At 42.1% G+C, this 10,724-nt stretch overlaps 1 pseudogene; it reads right to left on the reverse strand.

Annotated features, from left to right (window-relative positions):
• Positions 1 to 1,875: 1,875 nt before the first annotated feature.
• On the reverse strand, positions 1,876 to 5,206 carry LOC134358695 (cytochrome c oxidase subunit 5B, mitochondrial-like; annotated as a pseudogene).
• Between the last annotated feature and the right edge of the window lie 5,518 nt (positions 5,207 to 10,724).

The raw sequence follows: 10,724 nt of genomic DNA on the forward strand, positions 1-10,724 counted from the left end.
GCCTGATGGGCCACAAGGCTCAGGGCAGACTTTAACTTTAAACTTCCTCTTAAAGAAGTCATGGTGACTTCAGACTATTTTATCATGTGCATCCAAGTACCATGAAACCTCATCCTTAATAATAGACTCCAACGTCTTACCAACTGCAGAAGTCAGGCCAACTGGCGTACAATTTCTTGACTTTTGTCTCCTTCCCATCTTAAAGAGTGGAGTGATATTTGTAATTTCCCAGTTCTCCAGAACCATTCCAGAGCTAATGATTATTGAAAGATCACGACTGCACAGAAACCACACCTACGGCCCATCTAGTGTGGTCCATGCCGAACTACTATTATGCAGTTTCATTGACCTACAACTGGACCATAACCCTCCTTACACCTCCCTTCCCCATCCATGCACATATCCAAACCTACCTTAACTGTTGAAACCAAACCAGCATCCACCACATCCGATGTCAGCTTGTCACCACCCTGTGAATGGAGTTCCCCCTCATGTTCCCCTCAGATATTTTAGTCCAGATGAAAGGTTTAAATCTTTAATTTAGCCCCTGCAACACATACCTAATTGATTCGCTGGATGAAGCAGGTCACACCAGCCGCAGGGACAGTTTGTATTGGGTCAGGATTCCAGAACAATATTAGTTGTCAGCCTTCCATGTACTTTGAACACCCTGATTTCAGGAGATAAAAGAATTGAAACTTTCTCGCAGACATCACCTGTGCATCCTCCTTCCAGCATTGGGGAGTTCTTCATCATTAGGGCAAGGTTAGCAGAGGTAGCAGTATGGTTCAGCTGATTCCGAAGACCAAACATTATTTTTAAATAAAAATAAAAAATTATGTCCAAAGGCCTACCTGGAAAATTATTTTTCACATTAACACTTTGTGTTGGTAGGTAGAATATACAGAATATAATTTTCATTTATTATTTTAACAGAATTACAGTGTGGCTTTCAAAAATACTCATACTATTGACTAATCCTTTTTGTATGTGGAGTACACCAATGGAGGGGAAGTGGATTGAAAAGTATCAGGAAACAAAAAGCTGATCGAACTTGCATGAGGGACAGCCTCATCGCCTCCACTGTCAGACTTTTGAATGATCCATGAACAATGCTCTTTATTTCTCTTTTCCACTCTTTATTTATTCCTACATTTAAATTTCTGTATCTTGCCACTGCTCTGCTGCTACAAAGCAAACTTCACGACAGGTCAGTGATAATAAACCTGATTCTGAAAATGAAAATTTTGTCCAGAAATAATCATAGTACATAATTTCATTGTGGGCTAAATGGTCTGTTCCTGTGTTGTATTCTCCTGTAATTATTAAATTATTTAGCTAAGTTGATGCATTGCAACTTTTTTAAAATAAGATACTCATATTTGGCAAGCTAATCAAGACAGAAAATGTCAGAACAGAATTGAAAATGGAAAAATCTCATGCCATTTATTTCTCCTGTAAGCAAAATGAAAATCCGTACCCTATAGAATACATCAGATTGTATAAGGCATGTATACTTTTAAAGATAGGAGCAACACAGCCCATTGCATTCATCCCAGCTCCCAGTAAAACCCCTCCCATTTACCCCTTCCTATTTCCCTATTGCCCTACAACTTATTCTCCCTCACACACCTATTAACTCCTCTTTGGTTCTTTTTACTACATAAAAAATATGGCAATTGAAAATAGTCAATTGAGAGAATGGGCCAAATCCATACTGATGAAGGATTTAACAGGGGTCTTTAGAACGGAACAAAGAGCTATGGCACTTTGCCACGTTTGGTCACTAGATTCCGTAATCAGTATAACAGCACGCACGTCATCTGCTCACCCAGTATTCTGGGTTACTTAAATCTGAACTATATAAATAACGACTTTACACAAATAATTAATTTTATTTTGTGATGCAAATCTTCCACATCAACCAAAATCGTAGACAAGCTACTTGACTATTGTTAGAAGGCTAATGAGGAAGTTCATGATGTTCGAGCTTATAGTATGACCCACAGGATGGACAACGCTGGGGCTTTCCTGAATGCACCCAGAACCAGACAATTGCAGTGTTGTCCTCTTCACCTGCAATTAAGACAAACTAAGTAAATCTCACCTTCAGTAACTGTTGGAAGCATTGAAGTGAATAAATGCACAATTAGGCAAGTTTATACATAAAAGACTTGGTAAACAGCACAGGATCAGAGATTGTGCATGCAAGTAAATACAAACACTCTAATATTAGTTCTACAACCCGTTAATTGTTCTTTGATTGTAGTCAATATGATATTTACTGATCACTCATCATTACATTAAGATCCCCTTACTATTACTGAACCACCTGGAGATCCCACCTCAGCTGAACTGTCAGATGCTAATTGACATTGCTCAGACATGCATGCCACCCTTAAAGACTAACCCAGACGATTTAAATAGGTTGAGATGTTTTCTTTCCAGGTATGGCATAAGAGACTCAGAAATGATGGTGCTGTAGCTACTGAACATGCTTATGAAATCCTGTGCACAAAGAAAGTGAAGCAATTTGAAGGATATTGACAGGATAGTCCCAGGATTATGCCAAAGATCAGTTCCAGGAATTGGATCAGAAGGATAAAATGGAGGGAGAAGGGAGTTAAATCAAATGTTGCTACCAATATTGGGAAAAAAAAGGGGTTCAGCTGATTCTGTGAAAGCTGCACATACATGCCAATAAAATTGATGGAAGGGACCCAGCAGAGAACACCCTGAGGTTTCTCACATTTAACCCCATCAGCTGTACTGAGAACAAAAAATAAAAGTAGACTATGCAACTCACATCTTCTGAAGATGGATCAGGTATCTTCAAAGATCCAATTACCGAGTACACATATATAGGATTCAGTTTCACAAATTACCATGACAAGAAGTAAATCTTAAAATGAGTTATTGGGTGAATATTGTTATAGTTAAAGCACTATTGCACCCAGAAAGAATTCTAAAATCTCCAACTTACAAATGCAACCAACAATCCTCTTCTCAGTGATTGAAGGAACGATGTGAGGATCATCCTTAGTACCCGCGTACTCCTTGGGCTTGAGAATACTGTAGGGGTCCTGTAAGATAATTACAATTGGAAAGTTCGAGGAAATAGAGAAACAAAATAAATATATACATTGTAGTGTGTGGCTGTGGCTCAGACTTTTTTTTAAACTTTGTCCTAGATTAGATCATCTGTACCCTGTATCATTTCCATGCAAGAATCCTAACTCCTCACAGCATCAAGTATGCCTGACTTAGCTTTTGTTGCCACAAGAAAATAAATTCCACTTGGCAATTTCCAGCTCTGGACTCATCCTGTGAATATAGTTCTAATTCTAAAAACAGCACAGTGTCATATTTCTATCATGCCAGATCCTGTGCTTTGTACAATCTGGTCTCAATGTATACAGAAGTTAATCTTCCTTTTCTTCTCATTCTTCATATGAGATTTCATGTGCTTGCTTTCAATTTTATGAGACTCTCATATCATTTGTCCCAAAATATCTTTCAACATTAAAAAAGGAAATTGTTAAGTAGAAACACAGGAAATAAGACCAGGAATAGATGAGGTAGCCCACCAAACTCATTCTAATATCGATGCTGAACTTCTTCTTTGCCTTTTTGCCCATGTCCCTTATCCCTCAAAAAATCCAGTGCTCTCAGCTTTAAATAGGCTCAATGGTTAGCACCCTAAGTTATAAAATTTCAAAAGCACAATCCTCTGATGAAATATTTCTTCAGTCAATACTTACCATGAAACCACAAGCATTGGTACTGCAATCCCATGAAAGAAATAGCCCTTCAACATCTATCCTGTGAAGGCTGCCACAAATCTAATCTCCTTACCTCAGATCCTATACTCTATTCAAGATCAAATAGGCACAATGAACAGATTGATATTTTCTATAAGCAAAGTCTTCTTTAGATTGGGAGGAAATGTGGATTCAATTGCACAGTTTATTTATTTTTAAAACAGTAATTCAATTTAAAATTCAGAGTGGGAATAAAGTACTTTGATTTAATTTGAACATCTGATGGTCTGTTTTGAACTGTTTGACATTATTTCATTTCTGGACTTGTTTTACTTAATTAAACAAGATGAATACACATACCAACACACATAAAAGTTGCTAGTGAACCTAGCAGGCCAGGCAGCATCTCTAGGAAGAGGTACAGTCGACGCTTCGGGCCGAGACCCTTCGTTCTTCGCCTGAAACGTCGACTGTACCTCTTCCTAGAGATGCTGCTTGGCCTGCTGCATTCACCAGCAACTTTTATGTGTGTTGCTTGAAATTCCAGCATCTGCAGATTTCCTCGTGTTTGCGTGAATACACATACCATCCCTTTTTTCATTGCTTGCAGCGTCTTTCGTTCAAGTCCAGTGGACTGCTCCTCATCTGTTGGAATACCTAAAGGAAGAAATTGAAATGATTTGCTGTAATAGTTTTCAACGCAAAACTTAGCTTTTAGTGAACGGTCCTAGTTCGTAATTTTCCCCAGGTTCCACGAATACAACTCTCTATTAGCAGCACTAGAAAAACCATGCTGCCGAGTTAATCGTAAAACAAGTTTAACTTTCTTGGTCCTTCTCAAGGTCGTGAAAGCCGGCTGCATCGACCAGTGAAGTTAATTTTTCAACCTGCGATGTTCCAGTGCGATTCTCAATGGAGGTCAGAGCAAGCCAGAAAAATAGCTGATTCTTTGCTTAATGCGTTCACCACTTCAAGCACGTTAAATGCCTATTTCAGGTAGTTACAATCAAACTGTAAATATTTACTTAAGTAAAAAAAAAACAAAGTTACACATTACATTGCAGCCAGAAGCACTGCCAATGAAACCAAAGTTGTTCTTTGGCAGAGCGCTTACACCACCCGTCGAGACTTTCTCTGACTTTACCGTACCGCTGTGCCTTTTAAATGCAATTACTGAACCCCGCTTGTCCCTGACCTCCAGGGTTTGGGACGTGTCCGGCCGCAGAGCCAGCACTGATCTTGAAGTACGGGGCAGGAACCCGCTGCACACCCAACACGGGGCCGAGAGTCGATGCGATCGAAGGCGACGGCACCGGGGAGCCTTCTACTGGGAGCTCTGCCGTGGCGATGGCTGAGTCTCCCCTCCGGCCGGCGGACAAGGTCACACGGACGTGGCGTCCCTCGGTCCGGACAAACCGTAAACGGGCCATAGCCCGGAGCCGGCCGCAGCTGCTTTACCTGTCAGTGCCATGGACCTAACCAGTGTCTGTGCGGCAGGACGTCCCGCAGCCGCCAGGCATCCGAAGCCGCTTCGCACAACCAGTCGCACCGCCATCCCAGCGCCGAATGGCAGCCGCCCGCCCGAGCGTCCTTGCTGCCGATTGACAGCGAGTAGAGACCAATCCACTGGGGGGCGGGGGGCCGCGTCTTGCGCCTGGATGCAGGCCATTCAACCCTTTTATGATTACTGTAATTCGACCCTTCTATCTGCTTAATAACAAGCTGTTATTACAACTCGTTTTGTTCTCATTCGATCCATCAAACCCATATGAGAATATCACCACCAACTCTCCCTCTGAAGTTCTACCATGTGCTTCAAGTAGGACACATTCTAATGGTTTTGAAAACCACGACTGATTCTCCTTCCTCTCTCTCGCCTTTCAGACGATGCATTCTAGATCATAACTCCTTACCCTGGGACCACAGGGTCAGGTGTACCCTTTTCGAAGACATTTATGGATGAACGACTGTGCCTATGTGGCAGTGCCCCTGTAGATGGTGGTGCAGTCTCTCGGTTCCATCCTGACCCGTGTTACCTGTGTCTTCACTGTGACTGCAGTTCCACACCTCGGTTCAGATGCTCTTACGTCGTACAGCTAGTGTATACAGATTGGTAGGTAGATTGGTTGCTGTGAAATTACCCCTAATGTTGATGAGTTGTACTGTTAACTTCAAACTTTTTGCATAATCACTCAAGAGTTGAACTGCATGTGCATGCAACGAGAGCTGAATAACTCACCTCCGTCTACCTTAGGCCACAAACCACTTTCTGGAGGCCCAAGACGCCGACTTCTACAAAGAAGGGATCCGTATGCTCCACAACCTCTGGACCAAGGGTGTAAGTGTATGTTGAAAAATAAATGTGCTAGGTTTTCTAAAACTGACTACGTCTACCTTAGGCCACGAACTTATCAATCACCCCTGGTATTTCTTTTTATAAATAGTCTTGACTCCATTGTGATGCAGGTCTAAACCCAAACCATCAGAATTACTGGCTTTAGTTTATTATTGTCACATTTACTGAGAGAGCGAAACTCCTTTTTGCAACCCTTTCATAGAGATCATTTCAAAACGTAAGTATTTGAGTACAAGAGAAAAGCAGTAGCAGACTGCAGAATATAGAATTATTGTTGGTTATAGGAAAAACACAAAGCAGTAGACAATAAGATGGATGGGCCATGATTAAATAGATTGTGAGGACAAGAATTCATCTTTAATGTAAAGAGGTTGGTTTAAGAGTCTTAGAAAAGTGGGATAGAAGCTCTCCTTGAACCTAGTGGTGAGAGTTTTCTAGCCTTTGCATCTTATGAGTAATGGAAGAGGGAGGGGGAAAGAGAATGCCCAGGGTGGGAGAGTTCTTTGATTATGCTGGCTGTTTTTCTGAGGGAAAACTGAGTCCATGGAGTGGAGGCTAGTTTTCATGATGGACTGAGCAGTGTCTGCTGCAATTCATTGTGACCTTGGGCAGAGCAATTGTTAGATCAATCTGTTATGTATCTGACTGGGATGCTTTCAATTGTGTGCCTATAAAAACTGATGTCAATATGGACACATCAAATTTCCTTCTGAGGAAATAGAGGCACTGTTGTGCTTTCTTGGCTATAGTGTCTGTGTTTCGATAAGCTATGGTATTGATACATAGAAGCTTGCTGTCAGCACAGGAATACACACAGGGATATATACTCCACCCCTCAACCATTCCTCTACCTTCACAGATGCTGCTTGAACCATTGAGTTCTTCCAGTAGTTTGATTATTTTTGTGTTTTGAATTTGCGTTCTTTGGTGAACCCTTCACCAATGGGAATACTTACTCCTTAAGTTAATTTGTCTATACTGCTCATGATTTTGAATAATTCATTAAACCTCTACTCAGCCTTCGATGTTGAAAGAAGATCCCTTGCATGTCTTTATTACTGAAGAGCCCTATTTTTGGGTAACTAGTAAATAGAACATAGAACATAGAATAGTACAGCACAGTACAGGCCCTTCGGCTCACAATGTTGTGCCAACCCTTACACCCTGCCTCCCATATAACCCCTCACCTTAAATTGCTCCATATACCTGTCTAGTAGTCTCTTAAATTTCACTAGTGTATCTGCCTCCACCACTGACTCAGGCAGTGCATTCCACGCACCAACCACTCTCTGAGTAAAAAACCTTCCTCTAATATCCCCCTTGAACTTCCCACCCCTTACCTTAAAGCCATGTCCTCTTGTATTGAGCAGTGGTGCCCTGGGGAAGAGGCACTGGCTGTCCACTCTACCTATTCCTCTTATTATCTTGTACACCTCTATCATGTCTCCTCTCATTCTCCTTCTCTCCAGAGAGTAAAGCCCTAGCTCCCTTAATGTCTGATCATAATGCATATTCTCTAAACCAGGCAGTATCCTGGTAAATCTCCTCTGCACCCTTTCCAATGCTACCACATCCTTCCTATAGTGAGGAGACCAGAACTAGATACAGTAATCCAAGTGTGGCCTAACCAGAGTTTTATAGGGCTGCATCATTACCTCGCGACTCTTAAACTCTATCCCTCGACTTATGAAGGCTACATCCCATAAGCTTTCTTCACGACCCTATCTACCTGTGAGGCAACTTTCAGGGATCTGTGGACATGTACCCCCAGATCCCTCTGCTCCTCCACACTACCAAGTATCCTAAAATTTACTTTGTACTCTGCCTTGGAGTTTGTCCTTCCAAAGTGTACCACCTCACACTTCTCCGGGTTGAACTCCATCTGCCACTTCTCAGCCCACTTCTGCATCCTATCAATGTCTCTCTGCAATCTTTGACAATCCTCTACACTATGTACAACACCACCAACCTTTGTGTCGTCTGCAAACTTGCCAACCCACCCTTCTACCCCCACATCCAGGTCGTTAATAAAAATCATCACTGCATTCTCCATGAAGGCCTTCACGTCCTTGCCACTGCACATTGTGCACGATGAAGGCAATGACTAGATCAAGCATATATTCTTCTGAACCAAGGGTACTGAGGGAAGTGACTCATCAAGTCCTTGCCTTTTTATTAGTACCACCACACACCCGCCTCCCCTGAAAATGATTGCTTCTCACATGTATTACACTAGGGATAGTTAACAATAGCCAATTAATCTACCAACACATCTTTGCAATGTGGGAATATCTGGACATCTGGAGGAAGCCTACAAGTTCCACAGTACTTACAAACTTATCACAGACAGATCACAAGTTACAATTACACCCTCAGCCCTGGAACTGAGAGACGAGCACTAACCTTTGTTCCACTGAGTTATTCGCTTTTCCTTTCTACTCATTTACTTACGCCGTGTGGGTTAGCAGGTTAATTGGTCACACGGGTGTAATTGGGACGCATGGGCTCGTTGGACCGGAAGGGCCTGTTAGATTATTAGATTGTGCTGTATCTAGTTAAGTACTGTTAACTAGATGAACAACCTGAAACCTACCGAGGCTTTGAACTCAGACAGTTAAGCCAAACAAAGCCACAGTTCGGTGTGACACTATTGCAGCTTGGGGCAGCGGAATCTGGAGTTCAATTCCGGCAGCCTCTGTAAGGAATCTCTTCAGTCCTCCCTGTGGAACGTGTGGGTTTTCCGCGGGTGCTCCAGTTTCCGCCACACAGTCCAAAGGCACACTGAGTAGATTGATTGGTCATTGTAAATTGTCCCATGATTAGGTTAGGGGTAACTCAGAGTTGTCAGGGGTTGGTGGGACAGCATGGCTCAAAGGGTCGGAAGGGCCCAGGACACACTGTACCTCTAAATAAATAAGGCCCAGATGTTGTGGCACAGTCCTCCTCACAAATATCTGGGATCAGCATGTAAACCAGAGGTATTTCTTAGATGATTCAAACATGCAAACTCATAGCATGCAATCTCATACCTTGCAAATGACATTCCAGTTTTCCATCATGGGTCCTGGGTACATCCTGTGCAATTGGCAGGACACTCACCAAAGGTAGCAGCTCATTGACATGGATCTTCACGTTGACTGTAGATTCCAGAGGTTTCATGGCATCACAGCCAAGGAACTCTACCGAATACCACCTGCATTTTCCTCAGCTGACAAATCGGTGCTTTGCAGTGTAGTGAATGAAGCAGAGAGTGAAACAGGGTCATAATCAAGTACTTTCATTTGGGGAACTCGACATCCAACTAAACTATCGCGGTGCATTACTACTAAGTGGCCAAAATCTTCGGGACATTGGCTGGTTCTGTACACAGTCCTGAGAGAACCAGTAAAAGTGATTAATTTGGCCTCATCCTCACAGATTCAGTTGCCTGTTACATAACTATAACAGTGACCACCATACGGATCTTGTGGAGACAAGGTGCTATCTTTACTCTGATAATTCTGCCCTTGTTTGAACTAAGTCTCTTCCATTATTATAGCAACTAGGTCGAGAGTTAAGGATAATGATAAAATGCTGAAAATGCTGGATCAAGCAGCATCTGCAGAAAAAGTCTGTAACGTTTCACATCAATATCCATCATTTGACTTTCAACTGCTGCAGGCATTGGGACCAATACAGGAAAGACAAGTTGAATCTGAGATCTCATACCAGTGTATCTGGAATTTCAGAAGTCTCTGTATCCTGCATCTTTTCTCAACTACACCTTCATCTCTTGTTTTTGGTACTCATTGTTTGCTTATTATATTTGAGCCATGGATTATAAAGAGTTAACTACCAGCAGTTTTGTATCTTTCACTCTGCTGGTCACTGGGATGAAAATGGTTGCTCATTGTTAACCCTACAAACATTCTACAGTTGCTCAGTGCCACTCTTGATCCTGACACCTGCGAAGCTATGTGACATTTTGAAATCACATTTGCAACCACACTGTGTGACCCCGGGAAGTTGTAGCTGAGCCATTCATGAACATGACAGAGCCACCTGCCCAGTTCCTTCTGCACTCACTAGTTTCTATCCCTTCTTCCACCCACTCTATCTGCCCATCACCCACACAATTCTTCCACAGTTCCTTTTTAAATCTTTCCCCTCTCAATTTAAAACTATATTCCCACATCTTAGACTCCCTACTCTGGGTAAAACACTGACTTTTACTTGCCATTGTAATTTCATATATCCTAAAAAGGTCAACCCTTGCTACACTCCAGTGAAAAGAAGCCCCATCTTATCCAGTCTCTCCTAACTCAAGCCTTCAGATCCCAGTAACACCCTCGAAAATCTTTTCTGCATTCTTTCTAGCTTAATGACATTTGTCCTACGCCTGGGCGCCCAGAACTGCATACAATTCTGCAAGTGTGGAGTCACCAGTGTCTTGTACAGCTGTAACATGGCATCCCAACTCTTACATTCAAAGTCAAAATACATTTATTATCAAAGTATGTATACCATATACAACCATGAGATTCGTTTCTTTACGGGCATTAGAACCCATTAAAAAGAGACTGTCAAAACACCTAATGTGCAGAAGAGAACAACAAAAGCAATCAAAC

The sequence above is a fragment of the Mobula hypostoma genome, chromosome 19 (genome assembly GCF_963921235.1).
Source record: "Mobula hypostoma chromosome 19, sMobHyp1.1, whole genome shotgun sequence".
Taxonomy (NCBI): Eukaryota; Metazoa; Chordata; class Chondrichthyes; order Myliobatiformes; family Myliobatidae; genus Mobula; species Mobula hypostoma.